Genomic DNA, 27,517 nt, shown 5'->3' with positions numbered 1-27,517 from the left:
TCGTGCTAACCCTATAGAGGAAGTGAGATAAGTACACACTGCTTCCTCCAAATCACACAACTAGGAGTATTTGCACAGACACTGAGTCAAATGAGTTCATCGCTGGCTTGGCTACGAAGATCAGAAGATACCCATGCAACGTGATCCTTGCTCATCTAAATTTAAAACACAGCAATTTGGCAAAAACATCGGCCTGCCAAACACAGTGTTTTAATAAAACATCTAAGATGAAAATTCCGATCCAGCACACTGTCTTTCTGTGACTCCCACATAAAGGCAAAGAGAACTAGCCATGTGAAATTGGCAACAGGGCTGGGCCTCTGGGCTATTAACTCCTTCAGTAAGATCAACAGATCTTTCTTTCCGGCCACAAATAGTTGCTTCTCGTGCATCCAAAATAAAACAACAAGGGGACAACATTTGCTTAGCAGCAGCTGGCTGAATGCATTTTAAAACAATGATAAAATTCCAGGGTGGGTCACTCTATGTATCTGTGGGTGGGTGGGTGTCCTTTAATGCAAATTTTAGAAACCCCAACATTAAACACTTTTAATAGAACAGAGATCATTTAACGATATGGAAATGTATACTATTTTGCATTTTTAGGACTGGTTACCTTTTGCCAATCTAACTTCTCTCTCTCTCTCTCTCTCTCTCTCTCTCTCTCTCTCTCTCTCAATCTCTCTCTCTCTCTCTCCCCCCCCCCCAAACTAGGATATCAACTGACCTGGTCTCTGTTGGCAAGAACCCAGTACAATTTTCTCTCCATTCACAATTTTAAAAATATATGTTTATTTTAAGCACTAATGTGTTTCCCTATAACTGGGTTTTCTGGGTTGCTTACAACAGGAATAAAACCAAATTAAAACACATGCCATCGCACAGACTGACAGTAAAACACATATAGATGAAACTTAAAAAGAGTGACAAAGGTAAAACAAAGGGCCTAAAGCATCCCAGAGCTGTTCTTGGCTCCTGATTCCACTTCAGTCATTGTCATTCCTCTTTTTGGGCGCAATCCCATGCATTTTGGGACAGAAATAAAGTCCTACAGCTCCCAGCATTCCCCAGACAGCATGGCTGGCTAGGGCATGCTGGGAGTTGTAGGACTTTTTTCCTGTCTGGACATGCGTAGGATTGCAGCAGTAAGGCAGTAAGCCATGCAGATCTTCTACCCACACTCATCCACATTGTGGAGGGCCAGCTATACCATTAGGCAGAGTGAGACAGGCAGCTCATGTGGCAGGACACATGGTCACCCTCTCCTTTTACAGAGGACTGTCCTCTATTTGAAGGCATCCTCCATTTGAATGTAAAGATATAGAAGCCTCAGAACTGTTGCCCATCAAGAGTTTGCACCTGAACAGCGGACAGAACAGGCAGGCACACAGGTCAGCCTGGTCGCAATCTTTCACAGTATGGTGAGATGCACTGCATTTCTATTTAAATTATAGTAATTATTTCTAAATATGCACCTCTACATGTACATGAGCATTTGCAAATGTTATGCAAATCACTGTCCCCTTTTGTCCTTTTTCTGGGTGGGGGGATAATACCTTTCCTCTTTTTTGGCCATTCCTAAGTGGGTGCCATCTTCTTTTTCGCCTTAGGCACTCAACTGTCTTTGGCCGACCCTGAAGACATGCCAGGATCCCATGCCCAGCAGCCAAGCTGTTCCATATTAATCACATGGAAGGCCAGCCTTCCAAACGGTTTGGTGACATTGAGCATGTCTCACTCCTCTGCTGCTATCTGAGATGTGGCTTCAGGTGAATGTATCAGTGTAGCAGGAAGCAGAGACAACGACATCATGAGACAGGGGCTTAAAAAGAAAAGAATGCGTTGTATCATTCAACGAATGCAAACCAGATCGTCATTATGCACACTCCAGCATTGCACAGATTAAAGCAGCAACCTGTAGCAACCTTCATTCTCGTAGCACTGCCTGGCGGTCCTTAGACGGCTGTTACTGGTTCTGGAGTCGCTTGCCTGCATGCTAGATGCTGGATTAGAAGGCAGAACTGACTCACTTTCTGCAGGCCCCAATCACCTGTTAATTGAAGAAAAATCAGAACTGAATAGGAAAATTAACATAAAACACAAGAACAGCCTGAGCCTGGCGTCTTTATCTCCAACCTAACAGTGGAGGCTGGTGGCTCCAATGTCGGGGGTTCACTGCACACGCTCTTGGTTTCAGTCCAAAACAGCCAGGACTCTAAAGCAGCTGTCCAAGGTGCTTTGCACTGACATCGGAGCCACCAGCCTCCACTGCAACCTAATATAGTGAAGACATAAAATTTACCCTATCATTTCCATATGGTCACAAGTGGGACCTGCAACAAAATGTTGCAGTGTGGTGTGCTCCTGTTCAGGGTTCCAGCCAGCCAGCCAGCCAGAATACCCTGTTCCAAGATACTCCGTTCCACCATCACCACTACTTTTCTTTTCTCCTTCTCAACAGTAGCATTCTGTGACCACTGAACATACTCAGTGCCCATCAGGCTATTTTTGCCCCCATCTCCTTTCCTTCCTAAAGTTTTTTTGGTAAACTTCTGCAGACCTTTGGTTCTCTCAAGACTGTTGATCCCGCTCTGTTGCACATGGATGGTGCTGTGTTGTCCCATAAAACAAAACAGTTTGATGAAGGAAACAAAAGCCTTCCAGCACAGCAGCTACATAAAACACAAGCAAAGCAGAAAATGGCATACAACTACATGACTCTGCTGACAATTGGCACTTTATTTTTATTTATTTATTTATTGCCTTATTACATTTATATCCCACTTTTTTTTCCCTCAAGGGAACCCAAGGCAGTGTACATGGGCCTCCTTCTCTCCATTTAATCCTCACAACAACCCTGTGAGGCAGGTTAGGCTGAGAGTCAGTGACTGACCCAAAGCAACTCAGTGAGCTTCATGGCAGACTGGGGACTAGAACCCGGATCTGCTGCATTCCAGTCCAACCCTCTAACCACTACACCACGCTGGATGTAAGGAAGAAGCTACATAGCAAAGGTGCCACTGAGGAGAAGGCTCTTTCCCCAGTAGCCACCAGCCTTATCTCTGACGGTGGGGACCTCAAAAGCATGCTGAAGATCTTAACTATCAAGCAGCTTTATCCCCTAAAGAGAATAAGTATAGAGGCTCGACGGCCATCTGTCATGGGTGGTGTAGTTGCATCCTGCATTGCAGATCCTGGACTAGATGTCCTCTGAGGAACCTTCTATGTGATCTCACATAAAAGGGCACATGAAATGGTGCACCCAGTGTGTGTGTTGGCTATACAGTTTAAGCCTGAGCACTACGTGAAAAGGATGTTCTTGCCTTCTACTAAAAATGGTAATAATTACTTCTGGCACAATTGGTATGAATCCAACATTTCCAGCTTTCACATACATGCATCCACACATTCATTGGCTTATGCGCCAGATGTCAAAAAGCCAGCCAGGAAAGTTGCCTTTGTTGTTTCCTTCCCAGATTCTGCCACTTTAGCCTCCAGACCTATTCCGTATCTCTTGTCTACCAGTGAGCTCAACCTGGCACCCTTCACAATCACACCCTTATCCTTTAGATGTTCCTCAATGAGCATCTTCCCGCCTGCGAAATCAAGATGACCTTTCCCCACTTGTCAAAGTAGAATTGCTTCCCCCTCAGTCCCCATTCCATGAATACTTCCTTTGACTTTTCATATTTAAAGAAGAGCTGATACAGGATGGCTTATCTCACATGTCTCATCTGACAGAGATCCTGATGGACTTCCATTTCTCCCTCTCACCACCCTGACAGTCAATCCATTTTATCAATGAATTATAAATCTTATCTCTGTGATCTTTTGTTCCTTAGGATGTCATTTTAAAGGTTTCTCTCATTGCTCAAAGGTTAATAGAATGGATATGTGCTCACAAAGAGTTGATCTGAAGAACCACACAGACATCATCTAACCAATCACTTGAATACAATCAACTCACTTTAATACAATATCCATGCTCAGACATACAATAAAATATAAAGTTAAGTGATATATATATATATATATATATATATATATATATACACACACACACACACACACACACACACGGTAAAGTAGTATTTGCAAATCTAAGATTGCAATCAGTGGTGCAGCTAAGTAATTTTAGACCCTGGACTTAATGATCGGGGGGGGGGGGGCTTTAGATGGCCACATGCATTACTTCAGTTGTGAAGCATATAACAAACAGTTCTCTTTCCTCCCAATTGCTATGCCATGCTTTACAACTGCTTCTACATTCCTGATATGTTAGAGCAACAACACAACTATTTGCCAACCCTGATAAAAAGAAATACTTTGAGCTTGTGCAGTTTTGCATTTTAAACTCACATAAATTATCATCATGATAATTACCATCGTTATATCATCATCATCATATTATCATCATTATATTATCATTATATTACCATCATGATAATTACCATTATGACTACAGGGATAAATGGAGTTTGCTTCTCATGTGCTCATCGCTGGCCCCCTCTAGGTGGTCCTTTGGCGGGCTGCAGGGCCCTCAGCTTTGACCCCAAGATCCAACACTAGCTGTACCACCAATTACAATCCTAAACATACTTACCAGGAAGCCAATCCTGTTGCCCTTGGTGGAACTTACCTCTGAGTAAACATGCTTAGGCGTTGCCCTGCCAGAGACTCAAATGTATTTTTTCATCCAATGAAAAGTTTGATCCAATGAAAAATGTTAGAATGATAATATACAAGTTGAACAATGCCAGGTTTGGTTGTACAAGTCCATTTGATCGAGTGATGAAAGCTGCTGAATTCATTTCAGTTTTTTGCCTTCCGCAGTGGCTATTTTACAGGCCACAAGAGTTCCATCGCTTATCTGCAGGATATGTTTGGGATCACTCCTAATGTATTGACTCAGAAAAGAAAAGTGCTCTGCTTGCAAGTTGCTGGAAGTTACTAGAAATGACAAATTAAACCATAAAAAGTATTCACAGTGTTTTTAAATCCCAAGCCAAAGCTTCAATATATTATGAACATACATCTCTGAAACATGATAGAATGGATATATGCCATTTCATGCTTGGCCTTTTTCTTTTCTTTTTTAATAAATAGCCAACAGTAGCTAGGTTTGAATGTATGTTCAAGCCCTTGCTCAGGTCCATTCCATACCGTATGAAAGAGGCAAGTCCTCGTGTTGATGGATACATATACAACATTTGGAAATGTTATTATGCATTCATTTGAGAAGAGGGGTCCCAAGTGTTCACTACTATGGGGATGCTGCTTTGCACATTCTTCTGTTATATAACATTGGATGTTCCGTACCCATTTTCCTGTGTATTTTGCTTTGCTGTGATCACAGAGCGTTGAATACAGACTTGCTGTCTGTGTAGCACAGGAGTAGGCAACCTTTTTTGGGCCGTGGGTACATCTGGTAATTTGAAAAACTGTCCTGGGCACTGCCACAAAATGTATGTCATGGGAGGCTTAGCCAAGGACAAGTAACCTGCCCAAAAGACTGAGTACAAAGCAAAAGGGGGTCTGAGCCCCAACACACTAAACAACACCTTTGAACCCAGTTTTCAGCACCCAGCAGAAACCTATTTCACAGCAAACTGAGCTGCCAGTAAGAAAATACGATACTTAAAAAAATAAAAGTATCATATTTGGTGGTTCCCAGAATGTGGCACCACACTGCCAACCCCCTGGTGTTGCACATGGGGAAAATTTTAGTGAGACATTCCAGTGGGTGGGGGGAATAACGGGAGAAAGTTATTGCTCTTGTGTCCCCATTCCATTCTGGGTTTCCGTCAGAACCAGCCAGAACTCTAAAGGAGCTATTTAGCTATCCTAAACCCCATTTAGGATTCAGCACCTTGGATAGCTCCTTTAGAGTTCTGGCTGGTTCTGACGGAACCCCAGAATGGAATCACAGCCCCACAGAAATCAGACCCACCAGCCTCCACTGAGAAATTCCCTTTTAAAACTATGCAGCCAAATACCAAAGTATATAAAAAGAGGTATTTTTTGGTGATGCATTTCCTTTTTTTTGGTGATGCATAAGCGGCCACCCTCATTAGAATATAAGAACATACAAAGAGCCCTGCTAGTTCAGACCAAAGGTCTATATGTAGTTTGGCATCCTGTTTCCCATAGTGGCCAACCAGATGCCTATGGGAAGCCTACCAGGGGGACACAAGAGCAATAACTTTCTCCTGTTATTCCCCACCCCCTAAAAAACACCCCCTCTTACATGCCTGTGAAGATGAAAGTTCCATTGACCTGTCATGGTCTATATTATTACAGATATGGGAAAATGCCAGAAGGAATCTCAGCTTCACCTGTGAAAAAGAAAAGGCCTATACCAACATAGTTTAGTTTTTTTAAAATGTTCTTGCCGCACAAACTCATTCCATGTACTGAAAACTCAAATTCCATTTGTGGGTCCTTAGTCAGAAAAAAGCTCTAGCTTATATACTCATAAAGAGGATGGGCTTAGTCATAGTTATCTGAGCCTCTTTGCCTATATGCAGAATCATCAGACTGAGTCAGAGTTACAAAAGATGTATGACATGAGCCTTTTTAGCCGAAAAGCGAGATGGGTAGGCTGATTTCTCTGTAGTGTGCTGGTTGTGATTTGAACAGGTGTGTGTGTTTTTCAAGTAACGATAATGCAGAATTTGTGATATTGAGACACCAAGTGGAGAGCTTGCTGTGGAAAAGGCCCAGAAAGCGCCTCCTGCAAAACATTGTCAAGAACTCTCCTTCAGCCACCGGTGTTTTGTTCTAAGAGCGCTCTTGAATGCAGCATAACAGTGAACATAAACACATGAGAAGTTTGAACATATGGCGTTATCTCATACCGAGTCAAACCATTCGTCCATCTGTGTGGATTGTGTCATTATATCATTTAGTCACTAGGTGGCACTGGACTTATCTAGGCAGAGTCAGGAGGAATTTCTGTTCTTGTTTGGGAGAGATAATAGAGTTCTTGTCTAGCTTCCAGACTGGGTGTCCTCTAAACCAACGGTGCACAGAAAGTAGATCTCCAGGTGTTTTGGACGTCAACTTCCACCATTCCTGACTATTAGCCATGCTGACAAGGGCTTCTGGGAACTGAAGTCCAAAACTGAAGTCTTAACTTCTGCCCACCAGTGCTCTATGCCTTCCATGACCATCTAATATTGTCTGCTCTGGTTGGTAGCATCTCTCCAGGGGCCCAAAGGAGAAAGGCGTGGGGAAAGCTCATCTACAGCAAAGCCGGTCCCTGGCCGAAGTGCCGGCTGACATGTTAGTGTTAAATGCTCAAGGAGGTTCGGTGTGTGTGTGTGTGTGTGTGTAATATTCACACATTCAATTCCCCTCTTTTGGTGAAAGTGTTACAGTCTGGCAACAGATATATCACAGGAGGTATGGCACACAGCAGTCGGAGGTGTGGCAGAGCTGAGCCTGTGCTGTCCTGCCTGAGGTGGCAGGACAGCTTGTGCCTGCCCTGGGTTAGAGGAGGAGAAGGAGGAAGAGGAGGAGGAGATAAAAGAAAAGAAAAGAAAAGAAAAGAGAAGAGAAAAATCAGGATATATCCAGTCATAGATCTGCCACATCTCATCTGTTTTGGCTCATTGACTATCTTTCTGACTCTTCCAATCTAGCACCTTGCAATTCTTCTCTCCCCTTGGTGTACATGGGAATGCACTATACACTACAATTTTGCCTGAATTCCGTCAGTGAAGCTTTTTCCATCCCAGCTCCTAGGACGTGCTGTTACTGCAACAGTTGCATGGACGTTCGCAGAAGCTTTCTTGTCCCTTTCAGCTCCCATCTGCCACCACCATCTCCTGACCAGCCCTTTCCCAAACAAGGGCTACTGTGTCACAGCAGATGCCAGTTATGGCTGAACCAGCCATATTTCGGACTTGAAATTACTCATCACTTTCCTTCTCTCTCTTTCACTGGTGTCACACGAGAGAGCAGAGCCTGTGGGCCGACTGGCTCAAAAGGGAACAGTCATCAAAACACAGCAGCCAGCAGAAAGAGGGTGGAAAACCGATGCAGGAGTGGTTGGGAAAATTCACTGCCCGCGGGAACCAAAGGGTGAATACAGCTTTTGTGGAAACTGTCAGACAAATATGTCCATGGAGGCTACATCCAGAAAGCAGCTTGGCACAGGCGCACAAGTGCTAAACTGGATGTGGAGAAAAATGTACGACTGTCAGGAAGTGTCCAGTTTAAATCTTACCACCTTGGCCACCAACTCACGCACTGGCTTTAAACAAGTCTCCATTCTCTTAGCCTCAGTTCCCCCATTTGCAATATGGGGCTGATGATGATGATAATGGCTAGTTTACAGGTTTGTTGTAAAGACAGTTGAGATAATGTGTTGGATCCAGATTAATATTGGATCAACTGTGCTGGTGAAACTGCCCCCTCCTTTCCACGGCAGTCCCTCCACTCCCCTGAAAATACTACAGTCAGGATACCCTGCTGAATGGGGTGAGCTGTGGGGGGAGGGGAATAACCCAAAATCAGACGGAGGGACCTCGGAAGGCAAGTTCTGGATCCAACCCCTTGTATGTGAAGCACTGTGAACATTCAAAACAGCTAGATAAATATTACATATCATGATTAACTAGTTGTTGTTGTTCAGTCGTTCAGTCGTGTCCGACTCTTCGTGACCCCATGGACCATAGCACGCCAGGCCTTCCTGTCCTGCGCTCTCTCCCGGAGCATGCTCAAGTCCATATTCATTGCATCGGTGATGCTATCCAGCCATCTCATCCTCTGCCGTCCCCTTCTCCTTTTGCCTTCAGTCTTTCCCAGCATCACGGTCTTTTCCAGGGAGTTTTCTCTTTGCATTAGGTGGCCAAAATATTTGAGCTTCAGCTTCAGTATCTGTCCTTCCAATGAGCACTCAGGGTTGATTTCCTTTAGGATTGACTGATTTCACCTCCTTTCAGTCCAGGGGACTCGTCAGAGTCTTCTCCAGCACCACAGTTTGAAAGCATCAATTCTTCGGCGCTCAGCCTTCCTTATAGTCCAGCTCTCACAGCCATACGTTACTACTGGGAAATCATAGCTTTGATTATACGGACCTTTGTTGGCATGGTGATGTCTCTGCTTCTTACTATGCTGTCTAGGTTGGCCATAGCTTTCCTCCCAAGGAGCAAGCGTCTTTTAATTTCATGGCTACAGTCACCGTCTGCGGTGATCTTGGAGCCCAAGAAAGTAAAATCTGTCACAGCTTCCATTTCTTCCCCTTCTATATGCCAGGAAGTGATGGGGCCAGATGCCATGATCTTCGTTTTTTTAATGCTGAGTTTCAAACCAGCTTTTGCACTCCCCACTTTCACTGTCAACAAGAGGCTCTTTAAATCCTCTTCACTTTCTGCCATTCAGGTGGTATCGTCTGCGTATCTGAGGTTGTTGATAATTCTCCCGGCAATCTTAATTCCAACCTGTGATTCATCCAACCCGGCATTTCTCATGATGTACTCTGCATATAAGTTAAATAAGCAGGGCGACAATATGCAGCCTTGTCGTACTCCTTTCCCAGTTTTGAACCAGTCAGTTGTTCCATGTCCGGTTCTTACCAGAATTGTTGCTTCTTGTCCCTCATACAGGTTTCTCAGGAGACAGGTAAGGTGGTCTGGTACTCCCATCTCTTTCAGAATTTGCCACAGTTTGTTGTGATCCACACAATCAAAGGCTTTAGCGTAGTCAATAAAGCAGAAATAGACGTTTTTCTGGAATTCTCTTGCTTTCTCCATAATCCAGCGAATGTTGGCGATTTGATCTCTAGTTCTTCTGCCTCTTCAAAACCCAGCTTGTACTTCCGGTAGTTTTCGGTTCACATGCTGCTGAAGCCTAGCTTGTAGGATTTTGAGCATAACCCTGCTGGCATGTGAAATGAGTGCAATTGTATGGTAGTTTGAACACTCTTTGGCACTGCCCTTCTTTGGAATTGGAATGTAAACTGACCTTTTCCAGTCTTGTGGCCACTGTTGAGTGTTCCACATTTGTTGGCATATTGAGTGCAGCACTTTAACAGCATCATCTTTTAGGATCTTAAATAGCTCAGCTGGAAGACTGTCATCTCCCCTAGCTTTGTTGTTACTAGTGCTTCCTAAGGCTCACTTGACTTCACTCTCGAGGATGTCTGGCTCAAGTTCAGTGACCGCACTATCATGGCTATCAGGGACATTCAGATCTTTCCTGTATAGTTCTTCTGTGTATTCTTTCCACCTCTTCTTAATCTCATCTGCTTCTGTTAGGTCCCTGCCTTCTTTGTCCTTTATCATGCCCGTCTTTGCACAAAACATTCCCTTGAGATCTCTGATTTTCTTGAAAAGGTCTCTAGTCTTTCCCATTCTGTTGTTTTCCTCGATTTCTTTGCATTGTTCATTTAAGAAGGCCTTCTTGTCTCTCCTTGCTATTCTCTGGAACTCTACATTCAGTTGGATATATCTTCCCCTTTCTCCCTTGCTTTTTGCTTCCCTTCTTTCCTCAGCTACTTGTAAAGCCTCCTCAGACAGCCACTTGGCTTTCTTGCATTTCTTTTTCTTTGGGATGGATTGAGTTGCTGCCTCCTGAACAATGTTACGGACCTCCATCCATAGTTCCTCAGGCACTCTGTCTATCAAGTCTAATCCCTTAAATCTATTCCTCACCTCCACTGTATATTCATAAGGGATATGATTTAGGTCATACCGGAATGGTTTAGTGGTTTTCCCTACGTTCTTCAATTTAAGCCGAAATTTTGCAAGAAGCAGCTCATGATCTGAGCCACAGTCAGCTCCAGGTCTTGTTTTGACTGACTGTATGGAGCTTCTCCATCTTTGGCTGCAAAGGACATAATCAATCTGATTTCGATATTGACCATCTGGTGATGTCCATGTGTAGAGTCGCCTCTTGTGCTGTTGGAAAAGAGTCTTTGCAATGATCAGCGTGTTCTCTTGGCAAAACTCTCTTAGCCTTTGTCCTGCTTCATTTTGTACACCAAGGCCATGCTTGCCTGTTATCCCGGTGATTTCTTGACTTCCTACTTTAGCATTCCAATCCCCTATGATGAAGAGGACATCTTTTTTTGGTGTTAGTTCTAGAAGGTGTTGTAGGTCTTCGTAGAACTGATCAACCTCAGCTTCTTCAGCCTCAGTGGTTGGGGCATAGACTTGAATTACTGTGATGTTGAATGGTTTGCCTTGGATTTGTACTGAGATCATTCTATCATTTTTGAGATTGTACCCCAGTACTCTTTAGCAAAGGAGATTGTTACCTTGTCGTGGTGCTGGAGCTTGAGCACCTCAATGACGTCATGAGCTAAACCGTGAAGGGACACCCAAGATGGGAAGGTCATGGCAGAGGGGTCAGACTAAATACAATTCCTGGGGAAGGAAACGGCAACCCACCCCAGTATTCTTGCCATGAAAACTAAATGGATCAGTACAACCAGAGTTATGTCGGTATACCATCGGAGGATGGGACTCCCAGGTTGGAAGATGGTCAAAATGCTACTGGGGAGGAACAGAGGATAAGTTCAACTAGCCCCAGATGTGATGACGCAGCTAGCCCAAAGCTGAAATGATGGCTAGCAGCCGATGGTGCTGGTGGTGAACGACAAATCCAATGTTCTAAAGATCAACAGACCATAGGAACCTGGAATGTAAGATCTATGAGCCAGGGCAAATTGGATGTGGTTACTGGGGAGATGTCAAGATTAAATATAGACATTCTGGGTGTCAGTGAACTGAAATGGACTGGAATGGGCCACTTCACATCAAATGACCACCAGATCTACTACTGTGGACAAGAGGACCACAGAAGAAATGGAGTAGCCTTCATCATTAATAATAAAGTGGCTACAGCAGTGCTTGGATACAATCCAAAAAATGACAGAATGATCTCAATTCAAATTCAGGGTAAGCCATTTAACATCACAGTGATCCAAATATACGCCCCAACCACAGATGCTGAAAAAGCAGAAGTAGATCGGTTCTATGAGGATCTGCAGCACCTACTGGATAGTACGCCAAAAAAATATGTTATTTTCATTACAGGATACTGGAATGCTAAGGTGGGTAGTCAAACAACACCTGGAATTACAGGCAAGCATGGTCTGGGAGAACAAAATGAAGCAGGACATAGGCTGATAGAATTTTGCCAAGACAACTCACTGTGCATAACAAACACTCTCTTCCAACAACCTAAGAGACGACTTTATACATGGACTTCACCAGACAGTTGACACCGAAATCAGATTGACTACATCCTTTGTAGCCAAAGGTGGTGGACATCTATGCAGTCAGTAAAAACAAGACCTGGAGCTGATTGTAGTTCAGATCACAAACTTCTTATTGCACAAGTTAGAATCAGACTAAAGAGAACAGGGAAGACCCACAGATCAGTTAGAGCTCATGAATATTCCTCATGAATATGCAGTGGAGGTGAAGAATAGATTTAAGGGACTAGATTTAGTAGATAGGGTTCCGGAAGAACTATGGACAGAAGTTCGCAACATTGTTCAGGAGGCGGCAACAAAAAACATCCCAAAGAAAAAGAAAACCAAGAAGGCAAGATGGCTGTCTGCTGAGACACTGAAAGCAGCCCAAGAAAGAAGGAAAGCAAAAGGCAACAGTGATAGGGGGAGATATGCCCAATTAAATGCAAAATTCCAGAGGTTAGCCAGAAGAGATAAAGAATTATTTTTACACAAGCAATGCATGGAAGCGGAAGAAGATAATAGAATAGGAAGGACAAGAGACCTCTTCCAGAAAATTAGAAACATCGGAGGTAAATTCCAGGCAAAAATGGGTATGATCAAAAACAAAGATGGCAAGGACCTAACAGAAGCAGAAGAGAGCAAGAAAAGGTGGCAAGAATATATGGAAGATCTGTATAGGAAGGATAATAATATTGGGGATAGATTTGACGGTGTGGTCAGTGAGCTAGAGCCAGACATCCTGAAAAGTGAGGTTGAATGGGCCTTAAGAAGCATTGCTAATAACAAGGCAGCAGGAGATGACGGTATCCCAGCTGAATTGTTTAAAATCTTGCAAGATGATGCTGTCAAGGTGATGCATGCTATATGCCAGCAAATTTGGAAAACACAAGAATGGCCAACAGATTGGAAAAAATCAACCTATATCCCCATACCAAAAAAGGGAAGCACCAAAGAATGTTCAAACTAACGAACAGTGGCACTTATTTCACATGCCAGTAAGGTAATGCTCAAGATCTTGCAAGGTAGACTCCAGCAATTCATGGAACGAGAATTGCCAGATGTACAAGCTGGGTTTAGAAAAGGCAGAGGAACTAGAGACCAAATTGCCAATATCCGCTGGATACTGGAGAAAGCCAGGGAGTTTCAGAAAAACATCTATTTCTGTTTTATTGACTATTCTAGAGCCTTTGACTGTGTGGATCATAACAAATTGTGGCAAGTTCTTGGTGGTATGGGGATACCAAGTCATCTTGTCTGCCTCCTGAGGAATCTGTATAACGACCAAGTAGCAACGGTAAGAACAGACCATGGAACAACGGACTGGTTTAAGATTGGGAAAGGAGTATGGCAGGGTTGTATACTCTCACCCTACCTATTCAACCTGTACACAGAACACATCATGCGACGTGCTGGGCTTGATGAAGCCAAGGCTGGAATAAAAATTGCTGGAAGAAACATTAACAATCTCCGATATGCAGATGATACCACTTTGATGGCTGAAAGTGAGGAGGAGCTGAAGAACCTCATGACGAAGGTGAAAGAAGAAAGTGCAAAAGCTGGGTTGCAGTTAAACCTCAAAAAAAAAAAAACAAGATTATGGCAACCAGCTTGATTGATAACTGGCAAATAGAGGGAGAAAACATGGAGGCAGTGACAGACTTTCTCTTTCTAGGCGCAAAGATTATGGCAGACACTGACTGCAGCCAGGAAATCAGAAGACATTTACTTTTTGGGAGGAGAGCAATGACAAATCTTGATAAAATAGTGAAGAACAAAGACATCACACTGACAACAAAGGTCCGCATAGTTAAAGCAATGGTATTCCCCGTAGTAACCTATGGCTGTGAGAGCTGGACCATAAGGAAGGCTGAGTGAAGGAAGACAGATGCTTTTGAACTGTGGTGCTGGAGGGAAATTCTGAGAGTGCCTTGGACTGCAAGAAGATCAAACCAGTCCATACTCCAGGAAAGAAAGCCAGACAGCTCACTTGAGGGAAGGATATTAAAGGCAAAACTGAAGTACTTTGGCCACATAATGAGAAGACAGGAAAGTGGAAGGCAAAAGGAAGAGGGGCCGACCATGGGCAAGATGGATGGATGATATTCTGGAGGTGATGGACTCAACCTTGGGGGAGCTGGGGGTGGCGACGGCCAACAGGAAGCTCTGGCATGGGCTGGTCCATGAAATCACGAAGAGTCGGAAGTGACTGACCGAATAAACAACAACAACCCCAGTACTACTTTTCCCACCCTTTTGTTGACTATGAGTGCTACTCCATTTCTTCTAAGGGATTCTTGCCCACAGTAGTAGATATGATGGTCACCTGAATTAAATTCGCCCATGCCGGTCCATTTTAGTTCGCTGATTCCCAAGATGTCGATGTTCAATCTTGCCATCTCATGTTTGACCACCTCCAGCTTACCTTGATTCATTGATCTTACATTCCAGGTTCCTAAACAATATTGGTCTTTACAGCATCGCACTTTCTTTTCACCACCACACACATCCACAGCTGAGTGTCCTTTCGGCTTTGGCCCAGCCGCTTCACTCTTTCTGGCACTACTTGGAAATTCCCTCTGCTCTTCCCCAGTAGTATATTGGACACCTTCCAACCTGAGGGGCTCATCTTCCGGCGTCATATCTTTTAGCCTTGTGATATGTTCCATGGGGTTTTCTTGGCAAGAGTACTGGAATGGGTTGCCATTTCCTTCTCCAGTGGACCACATTTTGTCAGAACTCTCCGCTATGACCTGTCCGTCTTGGGTGGCCCTGCGCGGCATAGCTTATGGCTTCACTGAGTTATGCAAGCCCCTTTGCCACGACAAGGCAGTGATCCATGAAGGGGATTAACTAGTATGGGGTACCAAATTGGATTGTGCTCCACCCACCAATAAAACAGCAGTCAGTCCAAGCTGTTGTTGGTCTTTGTGTGGTTTGCAGTTGTTAGTTCTACGTCTGGAATACATTGTACAATTTTGGTCACCCTAGTCTCAAGAAAGAATATTACTGAGGTGGAAGAGGGCAGAAAAGGGCAATCAAAATTATCAGTGGGTTGGAGCATCATGCCTGTAAGGAATTGCTAAAGCATTTGGGGCTTCTTAATGCAGAGAAAATGGTAACTGGTGTGTGTGTGTTGGGGGGGGGGATGTGATAGAGGTTGATAAAAGTAGGCATGGTGTGGAGAAAGTGGAGACCGAACACTTTTTCAACCTCTCCCATAATACTAAAACTTGATTCAGAATAGATTAAAGAAAGCACTTCTTCACACAATGTGTAATTAAGAGTCAGTGTGGTGTAGTGGTTAGAGTGTTGGACTGGGACTCGGGAGATTCAGGTTCTAGTCCCCACTCGGCCATGAAGCTCACTGGCTGACTTTGGGCCAGTCACTGACTTTCAGCCTAACCCGCCTCACAGGGTTGTTGTGAGAATAAAATGGAGAAGAACAGGATCATGTACACCACCTTGGGCTCCTTGGAGGAAAGGCAGGATATAAATGCAACAAATAAGTAACTATAGGCCTGATCCTATGTAACTTTACACTGAAAAAAGTCCTACAACTCCTAGCATTCCCCAGGCAGCAATGCATAGGATTGTACCCTAAATTTATGGAATTCACTCCCATGGGATGTAGCAATGGTCAGTGGTTGAGAAGACTTTAAAGGGTGATTAGACAGATTCACAGAGGAGCAGAAGGTCTGTTAGGCAGGATAGCAAAATGAAACTTCCACATTCAGAGGCAGTATGCTGATGAATCATTCCTTCTATTTCCAATGTTCAGGAGTGAGTGTCAAGTGCTTATAGAGCCAAAACAGTATCACCCACGCACCAGAGGGAGATACCAGGAGACACGGCAACCCCATGATTTGTGGGAATTACAAGAAAAGAACCCTAAAAGGGGGGAAACCCCAAAAGAGCCCAATAAGAACTGAGCATGCTCTGTCAATGGAATGTTGACTGACTGTTGTGAGGGGGGGAGTAAAACTGGATGTAAGGGGGAACGGAATGGAGTATGGTGGAGGAAGACATGGCTGGCTGAAACACTGAACATGAGCATTCCACCCTAGATCGTTCCGGTGCAGGTCCCACTTGTAAATGCATAATACCATTGGTTTGGAGGGTGAACGAGGAGGGCTGTTATCTTCACGCCCTGCAGGTGGCCTTCTCAAAGGCAGTTGGTTGGCCGCTGAGTCAAACAGGAATCTGGGTTTGCTCAGTCTGAGCCAGCCAGGCTCTTCTGATGTATCCTTACTTAGCTGTGCTCATTCAGCATGCCAGACACTTGCCAGCCCTTCTCTCCCTCAGCACCCTAAGGGGGAAATGAACGGCTCCTCTTGCTTAGGCATTGCAACTGGTTGGTGCAGTTGTTCAGGAGAGGCAAGAAGGAGCATGCCAGCTTTCTCCTGTGGCACCATAGTAAGAATCAGTCCTAGCATCAGTGGGTAGCTTCCTCTGAACATAAGAAAAGCCCTGCTGGACCAGACCAAGGGTCCATCTAGTCCAGCATTCTGTTCACACAGCAGCTAACTAGCTGCCCACGGGAAACCCACAAGCAGGGCATGAGTGCAACACCATGTTCCCCAGCAACTGGTGTACGTAGGCATGCTGCCTCTGAGACTGGAGGGAGCACAGTGCCATCAGGACTAGTAGCCACTGATAGAGTTCTCCTCCAGGAATTTGTCCAATCCCCCTCTAAAGCCATCCAAATTGGTGGCCGTCACTACGTCTTGTGGTAGCAAATTCCATAGTTCAACCACGTGCTGTGTGAAGAAGTCCTTCCTTTCATCTGTCCTGAATCTCCCACCAATCAACTTCATGGGATGACCCCATTGGGTTCTAGTATTAAGAGAGACAGACAGAAAAACATCTCCCTATCCACTTTCTCCACAGCATGCATAATTTTGAACACCTCTATCACATCTCCCCAACTCACCCTTTTTCTAAGCTAAACAATCCCAGATGTTGTAACTTTTCCTCATAGGAGAGTTCCTCCAGCCCCTTAATCATTTTAGTTTCAGCACCCCTGCAGAGCCCACTGCTGATAACTGCTGGGGGGGAGCTTTAAATATGGGGGTGGAGGTTTGGCCAGGGCTCTAATCAGCACTGTGTGATAACCCACCACAGATCCATGCTGCATCAGGGACATTGTGGAAATTCACCATGCCAGCATTAACTCGAGCTAGGATGGCCAGCTGTGAATCACCAAAAAAGAAGACACGCTACACCAAAAAGGAGGACACCAAACTCCATAACATTTACATCTACTGATGGCCAACTTCAAAGCTCAGCTCTTCCTTCTGATGGTTCTTGATCTTAGTACCAAACTTGGTCATTCCTTCAAACTGTGGACACTTTCAAAATAGAGGACAGTCCTCTGTAAAAGAGGACACATGGCCACCCCAGACTATTGCTGTGCCCACCTGCTGTAGCTGCCACCGCTAGGTAAGACCACTGGGGCAGAGCTGGCATAAAGGGGAGGCATGGTGGGGCACCTGCCAAGGGCCCGCACCTCAAAAGGGGCCCAATGATAAGAGCCCCCTGGAGTTGCTCTTCCCCTTCACCACTGCAACCTGCTTGTTTACCTGCCTCTCACTTTGGCCCAGACAATGGTAGTCGTGAGAAGATGCCGCGGCCTCCTGGCTCCCTGGCTCCCTGCCTGCCACGCAAGCACGTGGCAGCACTGAAGAGAAAGAGCAGCTGGTGACAATGGCAGTGAGAAGGTCGTGACGGGTGTCTCACCCACAGGCCCTCCAAAATCTGGAGCTGGCACTGACAGCGGGGCCCATCGACATAGGAAGGAATCTGTCAGAGGGCACTTTTTCTAGGTCACCCTCAAAGCTGAAGCCAGCCAGCTAACAAGATCCTAGGGATAATTTTACCCCTAGGTCCGCCTTCCCCAACCCGGTGTCCTCAGAGGTGTTGGACTACAAAGCCCTGCTGGCTGGAGATGATGGGAGTTGTAGTCCAACACCTCTGGAGGACACTGGTTTGGGAAAGGCTGGCATAGGCTTTGCGCATGTGCATAACTGAGCTTCAGATGAGACAGACAGACAGACAGACAGTGTTGGGAGGCTGCTGTTATTCATGACTGTGTTTTGTTACATTGATTGATTAATTGCTACATGTTGGCTGGCTTGCTCCTGATTTAAAACAAAGCAAAACCCCAAGGCCAACACGGTGCTTAGACTGACAAAGATCCTAGTCCTGCACGGTTTGTGCGTCTCCAGTTTCTAAATGAGTGCTGAAACATTCAGTCCTAATCTAGAACGTTCCTGCATAAGTAACATAAATAGGGACTTGTAACAGCCCTAACCACATGCCAAAGCTCGCTGACTGAAGGCCTCCTCCCTCCCTCCTCTCTTACAAAACACTGAGGGCTTTTCTCTGCCTCTTGGAAGAGTTCATGCTCCTCTTCTGCAACACCCTATCGTGCCCTGGCTTCCAAAGCAGGGTATGCATGTGGGAATAAAGTGGGGAAGTTTTCATCACACAGTAGATCTGGTCATACTTCTTACTATCTGTTGCAACAGAAGCACATTTAGTAACATTTATTATCTGGGCAGGTAGGTACTTACCTGGGATGCTCACATTTCAATTTGAAATGGATTGAGCTTTGGCAAGCGCTCAGTTTGTACATTTGCAATGCTCAGTAGAGCACACGCCTGCCCCTTTCACTGCATCACCTCCCACTAAACCTTGCCACCTTAAAGTGGCTATTGTGGAGCAAAGAAACTTCAGAGGGAGATTAGAGTGAGAGACTGCCAAGTTAGAATTCATTAATAGGTTTTATTTTATTGCCAGGGGCTTGAATTGAGATCAGGGTGTGCGTTTTTATCACACTCCATGTGCTAATTGGCTAGATCTACACTAGTGCTTTTTATCGGTATAGAAGTGGACTAATAACTGTTAGGGCACATTACACATTCTGTATACCACTTTTTTAGCATTATATCCTACTTTTTATTCCATATAATCCAAAATACCGCAACAGTTGTCATTGTGTGTGCTACAAGTAATAAATGTGCAAGAGGGATTCTGGGCTTCTCCACACGGGGCTTTTATCCTGCTATTGAGAATGGTTACTCATGGAAGTTTGCAGGTCCTTTACATGACCTCATCAACCTCCAGGGTGTTTCCCATGCTAAATGACCTTTATGCCATTTTTTAAAAGATCGGAGATAATGAGCCATCAAATTACAGCACGTTGAGTTATCCCCTGAAAAGAGAAAATCCTGCAATAAGAGGGGCTAGACCACAGTGCCATCTTTGTTGTTTATTCAGTCAGTCGCTTTCGACTCTTCATGACTTCATGGACCAACCCACGCCAGAGCTTCCTGTCAGCCGTCGCCACCCCCAGCTCCCCCAAGGTCGAGTACAGCGCCATATAGTGGCTGTATATAAACATATAGAACAACACAGATAAGGGGGGAAAGAGAAGCGCATGTAAAGGGAGCCCATCATGATCCTGCATTTAAAACAGAAGCAGAAAGCCCCGGTAAAGTTGTGGGATTTTAGCTGGTGTAGAAATGCTCATAGTGTCACCATCATGGGATTGTATCGATATGACACAAAGTGCAGCTCTGGCCCTAGTGCCAGGATGTTTGTGGTATCAGCAACAACTGCACTCTAAATGCTCACTGTTAACAGTGTGAGTGTCACTTTTTTGCATTTAATTTCCTTCTGACCTCACTGTTTACAATTCTTCACACACACCACCACCACCACCATCAAATGTACTGTATATAAACCTAAAATTCTCCACTATACTCCACGCATCTGATGAAGTGGGCTATAGTCGATAAAAGCTTATGCCAGAATAAATGTGTTAGTCTTTAAGGTGCCACAAGACTCTTTGTTGATTTTGCTGCAATAGACTAACACAGATACCCCTCTGGAAATTCCTAAGACCACAGTCCCAACTCAATGGCTAGAAACCTTCCCTTCCACCCTAGATCAGATCTGATCATCTTATACCAAAGTTTCTGTTTTGCATTACATAAACCTTCTTTGGAATGCTGTTTATTTGGGGGGGCATTTAAAGCCAGCAATTGGCAAGGAAACACCTGAGACGTGTCAAAGGTGCAGATTTCTTTGTCTGCTTCTGTTCCACTCAAGACAAGGAGCACTTGTTTGCTGCCTGTCAGTGACAGAATCCCACTTACGTGCCAAGGGACAGCATTTTCCGTGTGTGCTCTTGGCTAAGAATCAACATATAATGAAGGGCGGCTTGCAGGGTTTGGATGGTCCTCCGTGTCTGTTTTTTTAGTATATAATTAATATTTGCAGAACGGTTCATCCCGAGACTTGAAGAGAAATATTTGTTCTAGGGCATTCTGCCTTTCCTCTGTACGTGGGAAAGAATCCTGTCTGTTTCCTTTTTTCAAGATAGCAGTGGAATTCCACTAGGCAAAGAAAGACGCTCTTTGCTCCTGAGGGTAACGTGTTGGAGGCCACAATTCCTCTAGCAAATTTAGATGAGAATGTAGTTGCCTTATCAGTCGAGATCTGTTTCCTCTCACAGCATTTTGCCCGGAGCAGCCACAACCTGGGGGCAAAATACCTGGTAACACAGCCCTCCCCAGCCTGGAACTCTCCAGATGTGCAGCCTGCCCAACACATTGTGCTGGGTTGGAGAAGGCTGCGGTACACTATAGGCAAAAATGGGGGTGGGGGAGAAACAATGCCATAAATAAAGGAATATATACAGTCCAACACCTTTCAGACCCTATTGGTGCTTCATCAGGGAATGCTGAAATAAATGTCCAAAACCTTTTTGTTACAAACCTTACTCACTAAACAATTTCTCTTTAGGAAGATATGACAGTTTCCTTTCACTCCTTTAATGACACACATAAGCCCGTGGTGGCTCCAGTTTCGGTGGGGCTGCAAATCCACCCCGGGTTTCAGTCAGAACCAGCCAGAACTCTAAAAGAGCAATCCAAGGTGCTGCATCTATTTTGGGGATAGGATTCAGCACCTTGGCTAGCTCCTTCAGAGTTCTGGCTGGTTCTGACTGAAAGCCAGAATGGATTTACAGCCTGGCCAAAATCGAAGCCCCCCAGCCCCCAGTGACATAAGCTCTGCCCGACTTCTCGCTGGCCTCACCCCCTGCTGGCCCCACCCCCTGTTCCACCTTGGACATGACAGCATTTCAGATATTTTAAGACCGCCCTCATGTGCCCCCTTAAGCTTCTCTTTTCCATGGTGAGCATCCCCAGCTCTTCTAACCATTCCTCATAGGACTTGGTTTCCGGGCCCCTTGCCATTCTGGTTGCTCTTCTCTGGACACGCTCCAGATTATGTTCTACAGCAGGCTGGGAAGTGGGTAGACAACAAGGAGGGTGGGTACTGAGCAGGAGAAGCAGTGGCGGCCTTCTCTCCTGCCTCACTGGGAAATGTCAAGGCATATGCATCTAAGTTATCCTGCTTGAAATCTGGCAGCCCTAGACCCATGTTAGTAAAGGCTGGAGTCTCCCTGGTGAAAGTATTCCACTTAGGAACATAAGAAGCTGCCTTAGACTGAGTGAGACCCTTGGTCCATCTAGCCCAGTATTGTTGACACTGACAGGCAGTGGCTCTCCAGGGTTTCAGGCAGGAGTTTTCCCAGTCTTATCTGGAGATGCTGGGGATTGAACCAGGGACCTTCTGTGTGCAAAGCAGGGGCTCTACCACTAAGCTACGGCCCCTCTTCCTCTGTTTACCAGGTGCTCGGGGCAATCTAGCAATGGGCGGCTACCTCCATTACTCTCCACTTGTCAGCTTCGACAGGGCATCCATAGAACTGTAGAATCGGAAGGGACCTCAAAGGCCATTAGTCCAATCCCTTGCCAATGCAGGAAACCCACTCCAACAGTATCCCAGCTAGGTGGCCAGTGGGTGACATGGACATCTGGCCTGATCCAGCAAACCAGACGTGTCTTAGATACAAAAGGAACCTGTGCTTGCTGTGTTCATGCCCCAGCTGATCCATGTTCATATAACTTCGTTTGGCCATGGACTGTAATTTGGGTCGACGATCTTTGGCACCTCATGGTTGGTTGGAGCCTGGCTTCTCACCGGCCTACTTACTGTATGTGTGTTTCCTGTAGTTGTGCCTCAGGTGCTTCGCTCTCATGAACAGATGCAGGAGCAGTTTTTGGAAATGCTTCCTCAACCTCTGAATGGCTGCAGTCCAAGGGCAGGAAGCACCCTTTGATGCAAGGGCTGCACGTAGCCTTTTCTGAGGGAGGGAGGGAACATTTTTCTTCCCCCTTGCTCTTTTGCCAGTAATCTGTGCCAGCTCTAGAGTAGGGTGGCCACTTAGGGAGTGCCCAAAGCAAAGAGACAAAAAAGGACAGCAATTTGCATGAGTCAGGGGAAGGGATCTAACTGTTGATGGGCGACTTCAAGGCCCTTGCTGTGCTCTCCCAGCTTCTTCTTAGGGTTCTTTGTCTTTGAACCAGAACTGAACACAACAGTGGCACAAGTAGCACCAGCTTAGGGAAGGCTGCTATATCAGTTTTAGACCAGGAGTGGGGAACCTGTGGCCCTCCAGATGTTGCTGAACAGAAACTCCCAGCAGCTCCAGTCAGCATGGCCAATGGTGAGGGATCATGGGAGGTGTATGCCAAAACACCTGGAGGGCCACACATTCCCGAACCCTGCTTTGGATTGTTCAAAGCACTTCACATACACAATCTTCATTCATCCTTACAGCAGGGGTGGGCTACGTGCAGCCTTCCAGATGTTTTGGCCTACAACTCCCATGATCCCTCACCATTGGCTATGCTGGCTAGGGCTGATGGGAGTTGTAAGCCATGACATGTGGAGGGCCACAAGTTGCCACCCCCTGCCTTAAAGCAAACCTGTAAGGCATTTGTCTATTCACTTTTATTTTTAAAATTTATAGAACACCTTTCATCCACTAGGAATCCCAGCACAGTATACACAACTTTTGTTAAAAGTCCATTATAGAAACCATACAATTACAGATTAAAATGGGGTGGAAGCAACATCAGCTCTTAAACTGCAAACCCAACAAAACCACAACACTCATGTTCTTTAAAAATTAAACTTAATGTTAAAATGCCTGTGCAAAATAGGAACATTTTAATTTGCTCCTCAGAACAAACCATAGCAAATGACAATTGTATCTCAGTTAGGAGGGTGTTCCAAAGTTGGCATGAAACCACAGAGGAGGCCCTCTCTATGGTACATACATAGGCTGGGTTCACACAACATACTAACCCACATGCAGTGGTTGAGTGTGGGTTGTTGTTGAACCATGGGTTATTGTGTTCTCTGAACACAACGTGTTTTCTGCAGGGTGGCTTGTTACGTTAACCATGCAGAGTGGCTTGTTAACCACTATGAACAACCCAACAACAAACCATGGGTTCTCAAGGAGGCTTGATCAAGAAAAATAAGCCACACTGCATGGTTAACAAGCCACCCTGTGGAATATGTGCTGTGTTTAGACAACACGATAACCCACAGTACAACAAGAACCCATGGTTCAAGAACAACACACACTCAAGCTCTGTGTGGGTTAGCATGTTGTGTGAACCCAGGCATAGTGTCCATCTCCCATTGATGGTGTTTGCAGAAGGACCTCCTAAGAAGATCTTAGGACATGGGCAGGATAGTAGGGCAGGAGGTGATCCTTCATGTATTTAGGACCAAGCTCTTTAGAGCTTCAAAGGTCGTAACTAACACCTTGAATTGGGTTTGGTAGTAGAGTAGCCACTTGTAAATCACCAAAAAAGAGGACAACAGAGGACAGTGCATATGCTAATTTATATGTACAGATGCAAATGTAGAAATTATTATTATAATTTAAATAGAAATACAATACTTACTATAGTGTGAGGAAGACTGTGACCAGATGACCTGTATACCTTGTTCAGTCTGCTGTCCAGGTGCGGTTGATGATGCATAAATTTAAGGCCCAGCTCTTTCTTCTGATGGTTCTTTCTCTTTCAACCAGACTTGAACTAGACAGCCCTTCAAACAGAGAATGCCTTCAAAACAGAGGACAGTCCTCTGACAGGCCTTCAAACCGAGGACTGTCCTGTAAAAGAGGACACATGGCCACCGTGAGAAGCCAATGTAATTCCTTAAGAATTGGTGTAATATGGCTCTATCAAGATGAGCCAGTCAGAATGCTGGCTGTTGAATTCTTCACACATTGAAGCTTCCAACCCGTTTTCAAGGGCAGCCCCACATATAACCCATTACAGTAATCTAACCTTGGTGTTACTAAAGCATGAATCACTGTGGCAAAGCTATCCGTATTGGTAGGGTAGGTCAGTATTAGCATCCTTAGATTGGAGATTATAGGGGAGGGGAAGACTGTGGCTCATTGGCTTATCTAAGGCCACGTAGAACAGCATCCAACAGCGTCCCAGCAATAGTGCTACTGACACTGTGCCAGTGTAAACCAACCCTTGCGCAGCATAACTAGCACATTGGGGAAAAGTGGTAATTTGATGTCAAAGTTTGGCAACAAATTGCAGCCTTTTCCCACTGTGCTAGTTACATTGTGCAAAGGTTGGTTTGCACTAGTGCAAAGTCAATAATGCAAGCAGGAGTGCACCGTTGGATCCCTCTCCTAATTTTGAACCACTGGCTTCCTGACCGATATCTTGGAGCACAATCCCATGCAGGGTTAGATCGAAAAGGTCCTAAAACTCCCAGCATTCCCCAGCCAGCTGGAGAATGCTGGGAGCTGTAGGACTTTCAGGGGGCCTAAAGGATTGCGCCCTTCGTCTCTTTGCCTCCACACTGTGCCACCTCTCCAAGCTGCCTTCGGCCCTGTGAAAATATTCTCATTGCCGGGGTTTCTGGTGCTGTGTAACAATCATGTCCCAGGGTTCCCACGTCTAAAATGGATTGATTGTTTCTGTCTTTGGAAAACACCCAGCACTGCCTGCCCTTATAGTGTATGCTGAATGGCAGTGCAACCTTTTCTGGCACGCCTCTGTTTCTTTCTGAATGCTTGATGGCTAGATAGGGTAATGAATTATGCCATTCTGGGGAGGCGAGATCATGTGCAAAATAGCTCAGACAGTCGAAGCTTTGTTACGGCCAAAAATCTGTGACTGATCTCTCCGCTCTTTGTTTTGAACTAAATGTAATTGTTGTTGGACTCTTTCTTTCCTTAAAGTAAATGTAGCCAGTCTGAGATCAGGGAAGCAGGGCAGGGCTAAGGGCTATTAACCCTTTCCCCCTGTGCAGCGCCGGCTCCAGGTTTGGGAGGGCCCTTGGGCAAGACACCCTCCATGGGCCCCCTCCCACAGTGAGTCTCCCCTCTCGCCGCCATTGTCACCAGCTGATCTTGCTCCTCATCCTCTTTCTCATCGTTGCTGCCACGTGCTTGTTTGACTGGCAGAGAGCCGATGAGCAAGCCGGTCATGGCATCTCCTGCTCCTCCGTCTCACCACTGCCATTGTCTGGGCCAGAGCGAGAGGCAGGTGAACAAGCAGTTTGCAAGGGGGAAGAGGAGAGGATGTGGCATAAAGGGGCCTACTAAAGGTTACACTGGAGGTCCATTGTAAGTTTATTCCAAAGCAGGAACGAAAAGCTTTGGAATAAAAGTAGTGAAAGAAGTAATAGAAGCAGAAGTAATCCTGCAGCAAAATCTGATGCATGTCCAGTCCGAAGTAAGCTCTGTTCAACAGGGCTTGTTGAGTTGCGTGGAGCTTACTCACAGGTAAGTGAGTATGGGATTGCAGCTTTAATCTGTTTACATTTATTTAGGCTGCAGTCCAATGCACCCATAACTGTGTCCGATATTGAACTCAGCAGGGCTTGCTTCTGAACACACCTGTGTAGGATTGCACCGTGAGACCAGGGCCAGAGAAGCGAAGGACATTCTTTTCTGGTAGATTTGTAACCAGCCCTCCAACTTGTGTTTTGTTTTCTAAATGCAGCCATGGGGTGGGGTGGGGTGGGGTGGGGTGGGGTGGGGTGGGGGGACTTCTAAGTTGATCAAGAAATTGGTACTAAGCCTGGGAGCGAGCATCTAAAGACCCAGATTGGTATTGTTCCCAATGCATTTTGGAAAAAGTTCCTTTATCAAGTGGGCGGGGGCTTTTTTCTCTGGTATCTTTTTTTTCCAGCTCTATTCTTTGTGTTGGAGCATTTAACCCTTTCTCCCTGTTGGGTTTTCCTGATCTAAACCACCCACATCCCCATTCAAACTGCTATGTACTCTAGGGGTGTGTGTGTGAGTGATTTAGATCAGGAAAACAACATAGGAGCAGGCCAGCATCAAGGACAGACATGGTCGGGCATCTGCCAAGGGGCCACACCCCAGCAGGCGCCCACTGGCAACAGCGCACTGGACTTCCTCCTCCCTCTTCACCAGTGTAACCTGCTTGCTCACCTGCCTCTCATTCTAGCCCAGACGACGGTGGTGGTGAGAAGGAGGAGCAAGAGATACCGCTGCCTACTTGCTCACTGGCTCTCTGCCTGGCAAGCATGCAAGAGGTAGCAATGATGAGAAAGAGGAGGAGCGATAGCAGCTGTTGACAGTGGCAGTAAGAAGGTCGACTCACTGAGGGAAGGAGCCCATTGAGGATGCCTTGCCCAAGGGCCCTCCAAAACCTGGAGCTGACATTGAGTGGGACATCTAACAACCCTTGCCTTGGGTTGAGTTCAGAGAGCTCGAACAGGGCTGACCCTAAGCCAAATGGTGGTCCAAGCAAGGCGTGTCTCTGGTACCTCCCCTCCACTTGCTCAACATTTGCCTACTGTCTTCCTCTTTCATTTGCAGCTCATTTCACAACTTTGATGCATGGTTTGTGCCCATGATATATATCTATCCCTGCCCTCTAAATTTGCATGCTAGGATCCGTCCATCTGTATTTCTCCATGCCATGTGAACTGTCTGTACCATTTGTTTCAGCTGTTGAGTGGATTGTTGAGCAAATGGTCCTTAGCAGTCCCGTGCCCCCAGAAGAGGACACCGATTTGCATCACATTTGCAGATGTGAATAGATAGGGATAGATGCACGTTAAGAAATATTTTCTACTATTTAAATAGAATAACAATCCACCTCGCCATAGTAAAGAAGGCTGTGATGGTGAGGGGGACCTGCATACCTGCTCAGTTTGCTGTCCAGGTGCTCTCTGTTGATGGACAACTCCGCAGCCACTTCTGCACTCCCTTCTTATGATTTTTTATCTTTAAACCAGACTTGGGCAGAACAGCCTTCAAATAAAGGACACCTTCAAACAGAGGACTGTTCTCTGTAAAGAAGGACACATGGCCACCCTAGCCCTGACTGAAAGGAGGATGACAAAGCAAGATTCGTGGTCTTGCTCCAGGCA

General features: G+C 45.5%; 1 long non-coding RNA gene across 2 annotated transcripts; it reads right to left on the bottom strand.

Moving 5' to 3' along the window:
- Positions 1–770: 770 nt before the first annotated feature.
- LOC146337098 (uncharacterized) lies at positions 771–24,464 on the bottom strand. Of its 2 annotated transcripts, XR_014785349.1 has the most exons (5): positions 24,433–24,464; positions 24,043–24,254; positions 4,640–4,950; positions 2,561–2,672; positions 781–2,050 (listed from the first exon to the last, which is right to left on the bottom strand). It is a non-coding gene; the product is annotated as an uncharacterized LOC146337098 (long non-coding RNA). The 2 variants fall into 2 exon arrangements; XR_014785350.1 differs by lacking the exon at positions 4,640–4,950 and having other exon boundaries at positions 771–2,050.
- Positions 24,465–27,517: the final 3,053 nt, after the last annotated feature.

This window comes from Heloderma suspectum, chromosome 11 (assembly GCF_057233095.1).
Source record: "Heloderma suspectum isolate Gila_16-S chromosome 11, 16-S_ref, whole genome shotgun sequence".
NCBI lineage: Eukaryota > Metazoa > Chordata > Lepidosauria > Squamata > Helodermatidae > Heloderma > Heloderma suspectum.
This window is presented reverse-complemented; position numbering and strand designations above follow the sequence as displayed.